Source organism: Lepeophtheirus salmonis, chromosome 4, assembly GCF_016086655.4.
Source record: "Lepeophtheirus salmonis chromosome 4, UVic_Lsal_1.4, whole genome shotgun sequence".
Classification (NCBI taxonomy): Eukaryota; Metazoa; Arthropoda; class Copepoda; order Siphonostomatoida; family Caligidae; genus Lepeophtheirus; species Lepeophtheirus salmonis.
Window position 1 is genome coordinate 31,002,503 of NC_052134.2, and position 18,979 is coordinate 31,021,481.

Below are 18,979 nucleotides of genomic sequence, written 5' to 3' on the forward strand. Positions count from 1 at the left end.
TTTTTTTTTTGTCTTCATAGCTCCTAATCAATGTTTTGATCGTTGATTGGTTGAATTCAAATGTACACTTGTTCAGTTGGGAACGATTCACAACAATTATTCAGTAATAATAGGAAGGAATTGTACAACTATCTAGATATTTTTGGGTTTTTGTTTCAAATTTTCAGATTTCATGCCACCATAAATGTTATAATCTAAGTTATTTTTTATGTAATATGTATTCGCTCAACATTAAAATAATTTGAACACAAAACGTGAACGGAAAGGAGAAATTCCCTTTTATTTCTTGAAATATAAATAATTCCGATTATTTCAGTGGTATATTGTAGATGTAATTTTAGGTCTTCCATTCTACCTTGTGTGATTTACTCAGAAATTCAAGAAATTTAGCTCTTGTTTAAGTCCTTAATTTTATTTAAGAAACTGTACCAGTCCAAAAATGGTAATTCAAATAAAATCTATCAATTTATCAAGACTTTATTATTACAATCAATTTTGTCTTCTTTAAGTAAAATTTGCAACACACCCAAAGTGTTAATAAGAATAGTTTGTTAATGGAAATTGATAATACTTTATATGTCATTTAAAATAAATTTTGAGAAAAATTATTTTGTTTTGATTTTGTGTTGACATACCAAATATGTATTCAACGTTCTACTTAATTAATTAGATATATAATTAAATGTAGTTTATATTATGAAATGGTTTGTACTATGAGACTATGAAATGGTTACATCCCAAATCTCGGGATCTCAGTAGAAACACTTTTAGTAGATCTATTAGTAGAGCATCTTTTAATGACTCTAGAAAAAATAATTTATTTTAGTTCCGGCCAACCCCCCTACCTGAATATTTCTTTTCCACCCATGAATCCGTATTTTTTTAATCTATTTCAAAGTAATAAGAAGAATCTTAAAAAGGTCGGGATCATTAAAGACTTTTATTCTTTAAAAAAAAGTTAAACAACATTTTATGTTTATAAAGTACATTTTTAAGGTCATATAAGAGGTCAAAGGTCACATAAAGGTCAACTTTGTCTAAATTTGTATTGTAGTGTGTCTACGAGGGTATACAATTTTTGGAAAAGTTTTGTTTGTAAAGTTTTAGTCTTCAAAGGGCGTTTTTTGGCGGTTTTGGCCGGATATTATAATTTTTAAAAGATACTTTTGTTTCCGAAAAGTTCGGCTAAAATTTAATTTTCATATTTTCATACATTAACACCTCCTCCCCCCTCTGCAATTAGAGTAAATATATATTAATATAATTACATACATATACGATAACATTCATGATTGTGTAACTATGTCTAGATAATAAAGAAAAGTTTTATTTGCAAAAGGCGTATGCATATTTGTACTTAGGTATATCCTTGTAAGCATCATACTCATAAATTTTTTTAGGTTATAATAGCAACAACGAGTACTTATATCTACCTGTAGAGTATATAACTATAAGTAGATGTATGCATAAGAATGTTGTTATGGGTATCTTTGTGTGAGTGAGTCTATGTATTTCCGGTAGGGATTGAACTCGATCGTCTATATTATATATTATTACCATGAATAAACTATAGAATTTGTTGCCTATTTGTTCTTTTACAGCAGTAAAACATACAGCCCTTAACTCAAAGTTTCCGGAAGGAGGAGGGGAAAAACTACAAATGGGTGTGCTGTCACGATTGCTAAGCCTAAAAAATATATATATTTTTTTCTTTCTTTCGTTAACTTTACTCGTAGATACAAACACTCATGTTTTATCTCAAAGTTCATGAATATTATAATAATCACTACTAATATGTAAGGAGTTATTCTTACTTTATTCATTCACTAAAATATGAATATATTAGTATGTAAAATACACCTGGGACCAGTCCCAATATCCAAGGAGAGACATATAATATATTATGGGTAGAGTATTTTTAGGCATTTTTAAGATGACATTTCTATAAATTAACAAAGTGTCTTTTTTAAATGGTCACTGGTTTTTTAATGAGAAATATCACCACTAGTATAAATATTAAACCTCTAGTTGGCATCATAACAAAAAAATTACTCTTATTATTCCCTCTTACAACCTTATTAGTATTATCGTGAATATAAAAAAATAATACGTAATAAACTTGAAATAACATACCAACATATATGCATCTGAAAAATTATCTGGATGAGAAGTACATTTTTTAATTACCCCAATAACTCCCAAATCGAAATTTGCAAAAACTTTTTGCATAATTTTGCAAATGAGTAATAGTTAGCATTTATTGGAATTGTAAAAGAAACATAAACCTAGAAATATTTTTTTCGAACATGCAAAAAACAAAGAAGTTATAAAGAATAATGTTGTCCAAATAGTAACACCTGATAACTGATTCATTTTTCAAATATTGCAAAAATTATGTCTTAAAATGATCTGGAAATTAAAAATAATTTTTAAAAAAATTGTGTCGCATTTTGTTGTCATAATACATCGTCTTGTGGTATTTTTTCTTAAAAACTGTAAATTGACGTTGGATGAAAAAATGGAAAAAAAAAAGTGAGAAAAAATCAAAAAATTATTTATAAAATGACCGATATTTCAGTTAAACATAAATTTTTATTTGTCAAATTTATATGCAAACGAATCTCCATAAAAAATTTATAAAAACTGTATTCCATTTGTTAATTCCATATTCCCTTGGAAGTTCTTTTTTTCCACCTGAAATAAACAAAATTGCAATTTTCACCAATTTCTTTTTTAGCCCAAAACTTTTTTGATTTTGAGTGCATTTAGATAACTTAGTAATTTGTATAGTTGCTTTCAATACGTCAATCACATATTGATAAATAACTCAACCTCTCATCTAGTCCCTTGAGTTACAAAACAGATTTTGGGTTTTGGTTATGACATAAGCCCCCCTTATATGACTTTTCCAAAAAATCGACACCCCCATATTAGCCTGTCCCACTCAAAAAAAGTACCCACACGAAATTTCACCCTCCTAGGTTCAACGGCGTCGAAATGTATAAAGGACATCTACACACTCACACACAATTTCTCTTTTTATGTATATACAGAAGATTGTTTTCATTAAGATGTTACTTTTAAAAGATGAATAAAGTTGAACACAAAATTTTAATTTGACAAAATAATTTTTCCCTAACTATCTGATCTAAATAGTAAATGACGTGTTCACTAATGAGGAAAAAAAACTGCTATTAGTCATTTTAATTTTTATAGTTTGTATGTAATGATACCAAAAAAGGAGCAGAAAAATGCAAATTTCAATATTGTGCTCCCATCAGTGAACAAACGTTTCATCACGAATCAACAATTAGTTTTTTTTGTATAGCATGATGTTCCAGGAAACATTGATTTTAATTTTTTGCCGTTGGTTTTTTTAGAAAACATTGATTTTAATTTTTGTCATTGGTTTTTTTTATTTTGTAAGCTTGTTACAATTTTCAATTAATGTAAAAATATAATATGTATATTAAACTTCTTCTATTGGTTCTAGCCAACCATAACTTCGTGACTTGGTTCTCATCTCTAGTTACTAAAAGAAACACATTTTTACTTTCTTGCTCTAATATTATATTCTACATACATACAAAACCAAAAACATAGCAAAATTACCAGTGAGTCCAATAAAATCTAGTACACTTATTGACAAAACTTAAAACCTATTATAGGTAAAAATAACTTACATCTTAGAAGTTCCCATAATTTTGTCAAAATAATGATTATCTAATAAGAAATTAGCTACTTAAAAAAACTTTAAAAAAATCATAATATAACTTTGTTCTTTTGGATATGAATAGATGAATTCATATGTAATCGACTTTATTAAGGATTATGCTATGCTAAAGAGGACATCTCATAATATAATCCATTTTTTGTCAGGATGACATAAAAATATACCAAAGAGTAAATATGGGTCCAATAGACAAAAACAGTTTCAAGTTTTTATGAGTAGTCAAATATATAGTCAAAATGTTGGTCTAAAAGATTTTGAGAAAGTTTAATATGTATGACAAACTATTTTTGGAAATAATTAAATAGAAAATAAGATGATTGTTCATAATTACAATTGATTAAATAAAATTGAAAGTATCTACTTTTGAATTACAACTGTTAAATTTTTAAGTCCCAAATTTTTCATAAGAAAAATTAGCCCAGGTTAAAATGACATCCAATCCGGATATATAGACCTTCTTTACACATTTTGCATTCTCCCTATTTTCACAAGACAAATTCTCCATATTTTTATCCATCGATTGGGCAAATTGGCTCAAAAATAATATGATATTAAAACTAGTATAACAACTATACTACCATAAACAATGTTTCGAAATAGGACATGCGTGTTGTTTAGTTAAAAAAGTTGCCTAAATACGCTTGCAGTAAAAAAACTCTTGCATATTAGCTGTAATTAATATTCTTCTAAAATAGCCAAAAAAGTTATCTTTTCTGATATTCAAAAGGCTAAAATAGTGACGTTACACGAAAAATATTATATTGAGAGCAACATTACCATATATAGGTGCTGTATTTAGACAGCTGTTCACACTACCATCAGTAGTTTTGAGAAAAAAGTGGATTTATACGGTATTTAGGAGAATGGTTGCCGAATAAAAATTCCACGAGATATGTCACCATGATGCAGTTGACTGTTTTAAAATTTCATTGGCAAATGACTGAAGTTTATTTTTTACGGCAACTTAGAGAATCTGCGCTATCTTCCAGATATTGATGGTTTACTTATTTATTTTGGTCATGATCTATTGATCCCAAAAATTATATGTTGTTTTAAAATTTTTAAAACAACAACTGAAATCTTATGGTTACTCTTAGGTGCTTAGTAACATAACAAAAAATAAAAAGTGTACCGACTAGCCCAATTCCCCTCTAATTCTATTTTTTGATTTGTTGAGGAATAAAGTCTCCTTTTTTTAAATTAATTTTTCTATTTTAATGATTGTCCAAACATAATATTGTTATTATTATTGAGTATCCATATTTAATGGGTTGATGTGTAAAAAGTAAAATAAAATTACCTGGCAAAATTTCTTAAAAGTTGTTTGTTCTAACTTTTGATTTTTTTTAACTAAGTAAAAATTGCATTCTCAATGCAGACATGATTTTCTTTCAATTTATGAGTCAAACTATATTAAGGTCAATCCACTCTTATCAATGATGATTAAGAATATCAACCTTAATACTATGAGAGGTAAATTTTACTCCATGTAACTACCAATAACAAAAACTGCCCGGACTTATCGGGTAAAATGACCATAAAAACCTTTTGAATATCCTCCGAATTTATAGAGGGTCAACTTTTGTTAGTAGACCTTTGAGTTCTTCCTATAACACACATTGCAGGCCTCGGACTCTTAGAGCACATGAATTAAAAAGTTAAATGTATTTTGATCTGTTATCTGCGGGGACGTAATTCCATGTCAAACAGCTTACAATCAGCAGCACAAAGCAGCATTACTGAACACAAAAGCTTACATTATACTTGCTTCTGTTTCTTTTCTTTTGATCAGGGTTCATAACATTGATCCTGTTGAGCTGATAACGACTCCTAACAATTATTGAATAATGTTTCCTTCCATAGTTTGGAAGAATTGGCTAATTGTTACTAATTATAACTTCTATACTTTTGATTTATGGAGGCCAAGTATTGTTATTGTCAGTTGCTGACCACTAATTCCATGTGCACCTAGATTTAAAAACATCCAAATCCAAGTTGTGGACTCTGGATGAACCATAATTCTTTAGTGCAGAAGCTTAACATTCTGAAATTTGACAAATGACAATCTTAAGACGATTTTTAAAGTCAACCTTGACCGATAAGTGATTCTAAAATCCCATAATCAGCTAAAAAAATATATTTCATACTCTATCCCGCACGTAAAAGTAAATAATTCTTAATATTTTTTTGTATTGATCCTCGATATTTCGATGAATTGTTTGAAATTCTTTTCCCATTTTATGTGTTTTAAATTTGAAATTGTTGAACTTGAATTAGCTTTTGCTCAACTTTGAACAATTATCGAAGAATAATTATGTAGTTCAGAAGAATGGTCTTACTGTATTCACTGATTTCGGACCTTTTTTACGTTGTTTTTCAGTGGAAAGGTTGCAAAGTAAAAAAAAAGTTAGGACTTGTCATAACATTGTTATTTATATATTCATCAAATTAGCATTCACGGATAAATCAGTAAGATAAATAAATATGCCAATAAATAACCCTTTAATCCACTTTTCATTATTACTAGAGACGTATCGGTTCTTAATATGGTACTTAAAATAGATCCCGTTCATATGATATGTCTTTGAATAAGTGCTATTGCTCAGGCATATTTTGATAAAATATAGCAGTTTTAGTGTGGGAGATAGCTAATCAGCATTTCCGAAAACAGCTTGAGTTATAAAAGCAAGATGACACATTGTATATGAAAAAATTTCCAAGAAATAATTTAGAATAGTGTCATATTATATAAGACAGATAATGAAGCAATGCCCGGTAGTAAAACGGTGAAACCAACCTTGAACAACCTACGTACATAAATAATATTAACATTATGCATTACTCATAAGGAACTTTATATACATTTTTTTTTTTTTTGCATTAGCTCCGCTGTTGTTATTGAAGTTTCCTAATAATATGTTTATATATTTGGCAAATTTTTAACAATGTTTTTTTTAAAAGATATCTTGTATCATTCTTCTTTCTTGATTACATACAGAGTGCAACATATATTTAACAAGAACAGCAACAAAAATTCTCTGACACTAATCATCCAATTTATATAAATAGCAATGCATAACGAAAGTTGAATCAATTTTTGATGGCAGCCTCTTTCGGTAGATTCTAAAATTCCTCCTGGATCCTGGACATCAGATAGGATTTAGCGTTACAGGAGAATATGTTCTTATGAGCCCCACACATGGAATTCATGGAATTGAGGTTGGGTGATCTTAGAGGACAAACACTGTTTTGAAATCAAGTCAAAAAAACATATTCTGAAAACCAGGTCAGTGTTTTCTTTCGTCATATGTTAATATCTTCATTATATGATTTGTATAATCTGCCATATATTTCCAGATCACCCTTTCAGAACAGTAGATATCCCTGGCGACAATGGCCCTTATCGATTTGAAAGGCTCATCATCATTTATTTTTCTACAAATTTGCAATGAAATCCTGATCTCTTTGGCAGTCTGACGTCATCTTGTGATAGGCTGCGTTGCTGTTAATTCATAATAATTACCAGATTCTCATATTTTAACGATAATTTGTAATATTAAAAGAAATTTTCTTTTCAATTCAGTAAAAAGATAAATTTACCTACAAAAAGATTACACACCTTCAAGACATTTTTTGGCCTGTCAGTTATTGATTTTTCAGCTATATAACACTCCTTAAATCCCCATTAAAGTTGTCTACTTTGGCATAATGATCATTTATGGAGCATACATGTTAAGAAGTTTCTTATGAAACGATTTTCGGTCTAAAATTTCGGCTGGGGTAGAACTATTGGTCTACAAAATTATCATTTATGACCAAACCGAAAGAAAATTCTGTCTTGGACCGAGTCTTAACACTAACATTTCGCCTTGAAATGTTTTTATATTTATTTTGTACCCTTTTCAGTAGCCTTCTTTAAATACAGAAATATTATTATCCATGAAGTTAATGGAATTATAAATGGTCCAGCAATTTTATATTTTACATACAAGAAATCATTAACTTACCATAAACATAGTATGTACAATTAGTTGTTTTACATATTCGAGTAACCTTGCATTAATTACACAAATTTATTGTGGAAATTAAATTTTTTTAGATTAAAATATATGTAAAAATATTTCAATAAAGTCATATCAAACCCTTAGGCCATCTTTCAAGCTTTTATATGCTAAATATATTTATATTTATTTCTCTGCATCAGATATTGGAATTTTCATTGTATTGTATAATTTATTAATCTCAAGTTATAATTAATAAGTACCGGGCTGCAGAAGAAACAATTAGTTAATTTTATATTTTATTTATCATCTTAGTCGGTGAGGATAATAATGAATATAATATTAATAATGATAATACTTCATTTACAGTTACGAGGAGATGAGTAAAATATTAAGTATATATGCAAATTAAAAATGATAATTAGTTGTGTGAGGTATTTATTAATTCTTTTTTGGTTGGTAATTTTTAACCAACTCATCAAATTTCACTGGTACTAAGCAACCATGCCTAATAAATGTTCTCTGGCTTTTGTTATTTGTATAATATAGGTACTACTATCGTCCCAGTTGAATTCTAGTGGTCGTTAATTTAGAAATTACTCATCAATTGCACGCCAAAATTTAACCCAGGCGTAAAAGGAGTAAAAAAACAGACTCCAGATGGTACCATCTATTCGCAAAGAAACAAGTTCAGGGTTTGATTTAGAATTATTGAATGTTTGGATGTTACAATGACATTTTTATTTTTATTAGAGGGTTCATCATATTTGTTTGTACACACATTATTGTATTTTAAATTTTTTTGTGAGGGCATTTATGTTACAAAATCAACTGAAAATAGTGTTCAGCTAAACTATTATTCAATAAATGAGCCCTCAACTCTAATAATTGCCTGAATAACTGCCCTAAATCCCTTGTTGACCTTGACTAAGTGGTAAGACTCCAGCTTGGTCCACTTCATCTTAATGGAATCTTCTAGAGACAGGACACTCATTTAATAAGTAGCAAACAACCTCTCCACCAGAGGTTCCTAGATAAATTAGTCTAAATGGGGTTACATCGTTTGTGGCCAATTGTTGAGGTCCCAAAAGTCTGGAAAGTAGTCTGTCAGGAAGGCCTGGTGCTAAGTGGTGCAATGCCACGTTAATCCGTCTTGAGTAAAAACAAAGTTGTGCCTCAACTTTTCCCTGGCCCAAGGTAGCACTTTCTTATCCAGAAGTTCGATGTAAGTATCTACATTGAGCTGCTCCTTTCTCATCACCAAAATGGGAGGGGAGCCTTAACCTGTGTTGCCCACAACGCCCAAGACCATGGTGGAAGTGAATAAGTCACTGTCAAGATAAATAGTGGTATGTCTGCACCTGAACTTTTTGAATATAATCATGGAGGACATGCCACATGGAAGAAGCTTCAAAATTTTACTCCTTTTTTGATCCATTTTAATCGTTTTAGTATGTTTTGTTTTTAATTAAGTTGAAACTTTACATAAGAAATTTTGAGTTAAAAAACATATCTTTTACCGTGTTTGAAGACAATCAATAAATAAATTTCTAAATTGTAAAAAATATAAATTAAGGATATCACTTGATAAGATCAAGCCAGTATTTTATAATGTTATTGTAGTATTGTAATGGTAGAGCAATGCCCAAATAAAGTTCGATATAAGTACACATTGGACTCACTGTTATTATTATAATTTCAACCCTTCTCCCCTTCCCCCCGTTAGTAATAAAATTGTCAAGTGTTTACCAACCTGCAGTTAAAGATAGGTTGGGTACGGATTGATCGATTTTTCATATTCATGTTCATTTCTTGGGGAAATAAATTCTAAAAGGTAACATTTCTTTTTTGTAAAATAACCACAGCTGGTAGCCCTGATACCTGAGAGACAGTATATCAACGGCCGATATTTGAATTTTTGGTGAGGGGTCGGAGTCACCAATCATCGTTGAGTTGCTGCGAAAGAAAAACCAGGACCAAATTGAAGACTCATAAGAATTTGTATCTGTGAATGTATCGATCTTCTGGAAAGTTTTAATTTGTTTTCATTATTTCCCTTTCAAAAGAATGGAGTCAAAAATGACGTCGACTCTTTTTTTCCTTTTTTTAGCTAATCACTCACTCAACAGAGATGTTTATTTTTTAAATTGTCCCATATTTAAAAGACTTATATTGCATATATAACTGTCTGAGAGGGTTTTTTATTGCATATAACTATAACTTTTTTCAAAATACATATACACATAACATTTCTTTGTCATTATTATCCTGGAACATATCATTTTTGTAAAAAATGTAAAAGTCTCACAGTTAACAGATTATGATACTATTAAAAGCTTGCCACACTACCATATAAATCCAGAAGATTGAACATTTTTACAGGTGCCAAGAGTGATTTGAGGATTGCATTGTGTCTGATATTAGGGAGTGGAAAAACCAAAACTTTAAGAACTTCAAAGTTGGTTAAGATTGTCCATATAAAAATTAGGCGAAATCAACAAAGATCCATACAAAAGCTGCCCCAGAATCACAATGTAAGCAAGACCACTATTACCAAGATTGTTAAAGATTACATTGGGATCAAACCTGACAAAATTCAGTATCGTCATCTTTTGTCAAGGGGTACTATTACAAAAAGAAAGGATAGAAGCAAAGTTATGCTCAACTGGATTAGAGTAAATAAGGATATCAACATGATTTATTGTGATGTACAGTTATTTACTATGAGTCAGAAACTCAACAAGGAAAATGAGAGAGTCTCCTCAAAGACTTATGACAGCATTGATTCTAGGGAAAAATTTGCCTATAAATTTCAAAAACCAGGGTTACTCATAGTTTGATTCGCTGTGACATTAAATGGAGCAAAGTCTCCTATATTTCAGAATCGGGATGGGGTAAAAATTAATTAAAAAGTTTAAATAAGTTTATTGAAGCCGAAAGTGAAGCCTTGGATTGAAACAGTATTCCCATGTCAAGAAGTTTGCTTATCGAAAGATTCAGCTCCAGCTTATGGTACCCGCTCAGTTAAAAATGAGTGTAAAAAACCTGTTATTTTTGGAACAAGTCTTTGTGGCCTCCCTTTTCATCAGATTTATATACACAGGACTTTTCTATTTAGGGATGCTTATTCTTCAAGAAATAATGATGATCTCATGGCAACCCTTGAGAAAAAATAGAACCAAATAAATTTCAGATGATGTAGCAAATGTCAGTTGTAACGTTGTTTAGAAGAGATTTATTACTGTAAAAAAGGCTTAAGATGGCCAAATTTAATAAATTCATACTGTAAATATTTGCAATTGTTTAATTAAATGCTCAAAAAATTTCACTAAAATTGGACATGTAGTTTTAGATTTAGAGGCAATTATTTATGAGGCAGTTTTAAAAAGCAATCCAGGATATTCCCCTCAAGTGGAATAAAATAAATCTGGGTGATCATTCTAGGTCTTTAAAATTCAATATCCTTCTTTCAAAAACAAGATATTGCACCTGCCACAAAAAAAACCTGAAATTGAAAATGAGAAATATCGTGCAAAATCCGTACAAGTACAAACTTACCAAAAAAATATATTCCTTTACACATAATACAGTAAGGATCATTTACATTTATAAGAATAAGGAAATAAACTTACTTAGACATAATTTTGACTGACATCTTCTCCCTAGAGAATTAACAAATAATGATAACAGCTGGAACAAATAAAAAAATCAATTCAAGTTGTCAACAACAACAAAATATCATATATAAAATGCATATAATTTACAACTCTGTCCATGACCCTCACTTTTTTTAGAATTTTTAATTACAAATTAGCAGCAATATTATTTATTAGTTTACTCCTATTGTATAATTGTTTTTTTTCTATATAAAGTTCTTGTATTAAGAGCTAAATCAACAGACTTTGTCTCTTGATTTAATGAACCAAATGATGATCTCTCATTCCCTTATTACGTGTCTATATTTTGTTCTTACTCAACACAATTGTTTGTACATATTATATCTGAACTATGATCTAACTAAATACCTACGTACAAATTCAATCACACAACATTTCAAGAATCATAATGCATTTTGTATAATTTATTTGTATGTAGTGACTAACTATACATTTGACGTCATCTGATTGTCATTGATTTGATACACCTTTTATTTATTACTACACACCTAAAGGGCCCATAGACGGGATAACCACTTACCCTTAAAGCCACAGAAACCTCAATTAAATGCCACAACCTGTGTAACATATACACCTAAGACGAGGATATATTTTCATCTATTAAAATTCTTAAAGTTCAAGAGTAAATAAATTAATGTATCATCTAAAGTTCGTCAACCCACAAAGAAATATACTATTCAAGGCCTTGAGCCCTCTTAGAATTTGGAGTACACTCTTTCGGTATAACTTTTGTTAGAAACCCGACAGTTCCTTAATTATGAGCCCACTCCAGTCTACTATCCTGCCCCTTCCGCTTACTACGCCTAAGAATAAACGATTTTTTTAATATAAATATTTTTTTGTTATTTTCCAATATAATGGTAAAAATATATTTATTTATCAAGAAAAGAATGAGTTTTGTCTGAATTTTCCTAAAACTGGTGTACCTGTTGATAATTTAGATATACGCTCTTGGAAGTTTAAAGTATATGAAGGTGATTTTTAACATGTTACCTTCTTGAAACACTGCACGGTACATAAGATATGTTTTTGTATCTTAGTTTTAGAGCACGGATAGGGAGATATAAATTGTAAACTGAGTTTTATTTCTCCCTTAATCTTTTCTAAATTCTGATAAGGATTGTGATTTCAGTTAAATTAATTTAAAAATTTTTGTTTATATATTGTCGATCTAGGAAGTATTTATTAAAACTTACAATTTGTTGACAAATACCTCTCTTATTTCTGACTAAGCTATCTCCCTTTCCAAGTGATCGTCAAGTTCCCATTTTATAAATTTAGCACGATGGATCAAAAGGCTTCAAGTTTGTTACATTTAATGGTAAAAATGTGACATTTTTGTATATCAAGACATTATTTTAAGTATGTTACTCAAAAATACAAACCTCGATACTCGACATTCGATACTAAATTTGCTAACACAACAAGTTGATGACCCAGGACAGCTCAATGCAGTATACCGGCTTTTTCTGAATATAAAAGATCACAGGCAACGATAGGTAAAACGATTTTCTAATCAAACGAAATGTTAAGACTCTTTAAATATTAGGACAGTTTATTAAAAAGAGCCTAAAAAGTCTTGTGCTTCTGTAAAAATAAGTTTATAACCAATATTTATCTCCATTTAAAAAATATCTTTCTTAGAAAGGCCCTTACCTAGAAACTACATTCCTGATCAGTAGGGACGAGCATCGTGTATCTTTTTGGAAATATCATAGAATAATGTATATATCCAGATGTTTTTGAAATCCGAAATAGTGATGTTAAGCTTTATAGTCATTCGTTATGCATCTTTCAGAAACGCATAATAACGTACTAATGCAACCAAGTTACGGATGAGTCATGAAAAATGGCATCACAACACAGGGGGATGGGGTCGTAAATTGGTATGTCACTTTTTGAAATACTATAACAATGAAAAGTTGCGTTCAAATTATGATCCTTGCTACTGCTATGCATGTCCTTGCTTATTCGTTCCAGTACAGGTCATTCTTAGGACTGGTCTTATCCATCCTTTGGACCAGTCGTTCAGACCATCGGTCCTTCGGACTTTCAGTAGAAGAACTGATTGAAAAAAGAATAAATAAAGTTGAAATTTATAACCTTTATGACTTATATGTAGGACTGAACTAGGGCGGTATTCTTAAGTGCTAAATAAAGAGCGCCACAACACTAATCCTTACTAAAATCAATGTTATTTTCTGGGTTAAACTATTTAAATAAAAAAGAGTCATGTTAGAAATGCATATTAGGGTCTGATATTTAATAAAGCTATACATTACGTAGATATAAAGGGTTTTTCATTAACAGCGCTCACATTTCTTTAAAAAATAAAACGAGAACGGTTTGAGATATCGACAATTTCTTTATTTGCCGCTAAAATAAATTCAAGTTAGTTTATGAAAAAAAATCGATGTTGTTTGAATGACCACCACGTGCACGTTTTAAGAAGTATAATTGTTGAACCCAATTTTCCACTACTTTTCCGCATAAATTGGTTGAAACTGCAGCAATTTCGCGTTGAATATTTGTTCAGAGCTCTTTTAACGTCGACAGATTATTGGTGTAGACCAGGGCTTTCACGTGACTCCAAAAAAAAATAGTCTAGAGGCGTTAAATCGCACGAGCGGGGCGGCCAATTGACTGGTCCATTTCTGGAGATAAGACGCTCACCCAACTTACTCTTCAATAAATTGATTGTAACATTTGCTGTGTGTGCATGTGCTTGTTGAAACCACATATCGTCCAAGTCCATATCTTCAAATTCAGGCCATAAAAAAATCGGTTATCATGGTGCGGTAACGATTTCCATTTACAGGAACGTGGCGATTGTCATCGTCGACGAAAAAGTACGGCCCAATGACACGGCCAGCATGCAATCCACATCAAACAGTAATTTTTGGGGATGTAAAGGCGCCTCATGAATCACGTGTGGGGGTTTTCCGGCCCAATAGCGCATATTTTGCTTGTTAACAAAGCCATTGATCCAAAAATGTGCCTCATCACTGAAGATGATTTTACGTTGAAAATCGGGATCATTTTCGAATTTTCCTTCAGCCCATTTTAAGAATTCCCGACGTTTGAAGTGGTCAAGCGGCTTCAGTTCTTGTGTCAACTTGATCTTATATGGGTGGAGGCCCAGATTTTTTCGCAAAATTTGCCACAACGATATCACGGAGATGCCCAACGATTGAGAACGGTGCGTAAGTGACAAATTTGGGTCATCTTGAATTGATGCGCTTGCGGCAGCAATATTTTTTACACTTCGTGCATTTCTTTGTCTCACTGGCACAGAAACAATATGTAGCGTGTATGTGGACTCAAATTTTTTCACCAAACGTTGAATTGTTGATTTTGCAGGTCGATTACGTTGACCATAAATTGGTGTTAACGTTCTTAAAGTTTGGATCAAAGACTCACCACTTTTGTAATAAATTTGGATAATTTGCAAGGGTTGTTCGAGTGTTTACTGCTCCTTGATGAAACTATAATTATTTCTAAGCACAGCTGTTAAAAAAACAATAACAAATATGACGTCGTTTTCGAAACCTATCACCGTAAAATGTGAGCGTCCCTATTAAAAACCCCTCTATTTCCAATAGAACTATAAAGGTTGTAGTCATTTATTTTTTAGCATGATTTTGACATCTAAATATACGGCATAAATTAATCATTTTTTATATATTTCATGAAAATAAGATTTGTACTTTTATAAAGTTCGATTCTTGAGGTTTTCAGGATGGGCGATATCAACAATACTAACGTCTAGTAAAAACGTTTTAATACAAAACTGAAATTGTTGAAATGGTTAACTATTACTACTAACAAAAATCATATTAAGCAATTAGAATAATTTAGTTTTTTGTGACAATATAGCAATTATATGAAGGTTTCAGTTTTATGAGTTTAGAGGGTGTAACCTTGTGATGACACATGAACAGTACATACAGTTATAAATATTCGTAGCTCATATGTGCGGTCGGTAATGACAAAAAAAAATCAAAAGGATGTCATAATTTTGCTAAGTATGACTTCAACACTCCTTATATATTTCTGATGACAAAACAAAAAGAAATACATTTTGAGTGTTGGGTTTCAGTACAAAAATCCTAAATCCGTCCGAGACTGTCATAATTTACTCCAAACCAAACTAATTCAGTTTTTTTTATAGTTCGGTTTCTACTGGTATCATAGAAAAAATTAGCCTTAATGGATCCTACAACAAAATTTATATTGGTTGGTCCCATTTAAATTCCAAGACCGGATTCTTGGTCGAAATATCAAAATCTGCGAGTATGTTTTTGTATTTTCTAATCAAATCTCTTAACAAGTTAAACATACAGTAAAACAACCAACAAAATCGGAGGTGGTCCGGGGTAGCCATTGAACAGTTATATTTATGTGATCAGGGTCATAGCAAAAATATAAATTTCTTATTTTCCCTAGAACCTATTCATATTTGGTATCAAATTAAAGCTCTTGATGTGAATAACTCAAATATAAATATAGCTATAAAAATGTAAAGTATAATTGGGTTTATGTATATATATATATTATGTATGAAAAAAAAGTCATAAGGTGCAATGTATAAAGTACTCCCTGATAGATATCATATACCAAGAGTATAATAACCGGGGACTACTCTATAAAATGAACTAAATCTTGCAGGAGTTTACTTCAATCATATTAATATGAAAAAAGATAATTTGAAGTACGAATATATTACTTTAAATTAGGTTTAGCAATAAACTAAAGTACTCACCGGGTCTTAACATCTCAAGATGATATTATTATTTGTTTATTCTTCTGGAGAGAAGTTCTAAATATTGAGTGAGTAGCTAAGTGTGAGTGTGTTTAGAAAAAAATGGAGAGTGACATCGGGGAATTGTTCGTGAGTTTTCTTCTATATTATTAAAGTGAAATTTGTATGTTCCTCCAAGACTAATATTTCCAGACTATTCCGGGTACTACCACTAGTTATGCAATAATACCAAACATGAAAAGGCTCTAGGAAAAAATAATATATATAAAACTTTCCATGATATGTCTCTGAGTACATATTTTTATTTATACATATACACGCTAGGTCGTGACTCTTAAACGTAGAGTTTCAGTTATGTAAACAAAATATTGATGAGATAAAGGGAAGTTTCACGACTGAATCAAATGTTTCTCTACTATAAAATATAAGAGTAGTTTCAATTATAAACTTATTCGTTATATTGAGATCATTCAGTTAGGAACGCAGAAAAAATGTTTCGATTTATTATACTTTCTTGTTTGATCCTATTAGTTTACGGAAGTCATATTGAACTCTACAATCCAAAACCTTCAACACTAAAGGATTTTCCAGGAAATGATCTCCCTATTACTACAAACATCGAAAATAAGCAACTTAAAGAGATGGAATCCGACTCTTTGCTATTGGATGGAAAGGGTGAGAATAGTTTTTCGAAGAAATCAGCAAATATGAAGTTATTCAATTTTCTTCAAGAAGTTTCGGAAAATGAAATGGATTATCAAAAGATCAATGATCTCAAAAACAACCAGTTGAAAGATTTATGTTAATTATTAGTTTTTATATATTTCATAAATAAAAACATTTTATGCATAATAATCTATAATTTTGTATTAATTGAATGTCAGCATTTTTGATTGTGTCAATTTTTGGTGTCTCAACAACCAAGATTTTTAACAATCTAAGTCAACTTTTCGTTAATATTAAGGAACATTAAGAAAATATACGTTCGTGTATTTGTATATTAAAAAAAGGACCAAGAAATAAAAGGGCTTAAACCTTACGGGCTATCAAAAAATTTGCCTCTAATGTCTATTCTATTATATATCAGACCCTAAAAGGTAAAAATAATATATTTTTATATTGTGATAGATTCTTATTTCCTTTGTGCAAACAATACATTAACTATTTTAATAAAATTATTAAGATATTTTTCTTTTATTAACCCACTTTTCTCGTGTATAAAAGATAATTTTTCGTTTACATATCCAACCATTTCCTAAAGATTTTCAATATATAGGTATTACTTTGAGTTTATTCAAATATCACTGTCAAATATTATCTTTGATATCAAGTTACATTTATTCCAAGAGTGTTTTAAAGCCATTTGTTGAAGTTTCATCAAAATTCACTGTCGTTTTTAGGGAATAAAAATATCAACTATGAGACTTTCAATTATGATTTAATTTATGATGTCAGTCAAACCGCTCTATCCACAGTACTAATCAAGGGAATATAACATTTTAGAAAATATCAGCAATGTAGTATATCTATCTGTATGTGTATTAGTAACTTATAACAATGATCCAAAAAAACTATTTCAAGGTAAATCGTTTACCTAGCGTGAAAACATACTAACTGGTAGGACATAAATAAAATGAATAAAATTATTTTTTGGTAGTACCCATAAATGAAGATTGAAAAACAACTTGCCAAAAGTGAATATATATATTTTTTTCATATTTCAGAATTGTCTATAAGCTTACTGTAATGTGCTAAGAATATATATTTAGTGCGAAAGCAAACTATGTGGCTTGAATAATCCTATCTGTAATGTAATGTTGCATTCCTTCACAGAAATGTCGACTATTTCACATTGATATGCATCTCAAACACACAGCGAGTGGAAACCTGGGAGTCCCAAAAGTTGAAAACTTAAAAAATCTGCTGTCTTACATGAGTAGATATGCATAAATGCTAAATAGAAACTCTAATTGTCAAATTTTTGACTATGTAGTCAGACTCGAGCCTGGTCTACTCCTTCTTGATGGAAGCCACTAAAGACTGAACACGCCTGTGAGGAGTAGTGCGCGCTCTCCTCCAGACACACTTACATAGAGTAGTCCAAGGGGTTCGCGTCTGGATAGGAGGGTGGCCACATGTTGAGGTTCCAATAGTCTTGAAAGTTATCTCTCAGGAAGGTCTTAGTGGTGCAGTGACACGGAGCTCCATTTTGAGTGGAAAAAGAGCTGTCCTGTAACTTTTATCTGTCCCAGGGTAGCATTTTCTTATCCCAAAGTTCGATGTAAGCATCTGAATTTTGCTGTTCCTTCATCTCTACAAAAATGATTGGACAGATTCCAAAACGCCCAAAGCTATGTTTTATGCTAGATTTTTGTACTAAAACATGTCTAACTGAAATTTTGATATTGTCTGGATGTTTAGTAATGATGTATCGGCTGTTCTGCTTATTCACAGTGGCATCAGCAGTGAAAAAAAATCATCACAAAAGAGTCAAACTTTGTCAAAAAATTTGTTGGTCTTGAGAAAATTTAGTCCTCTTTTCTCTTTTCAACCGTCTAAGCTTGCTCAGTTCAGAGATAAAATGTATTCTTGTCTTCCTCCGTGATATTGCCCCAATGTCATTCCGGAATCAAAATAATTAAATGTGTACCACCAGATAAGATAAACTCTGCTTATTCTTATCTTATTGATTTGTCCTATAGTGGTTTTAAACCATTTTAACATTCCTAGTAATAATTTATGTATTCACTTACACGCTTAATACAGTTTATATGTTATGAAATTCCTGCGTTGGAACTAGATACAT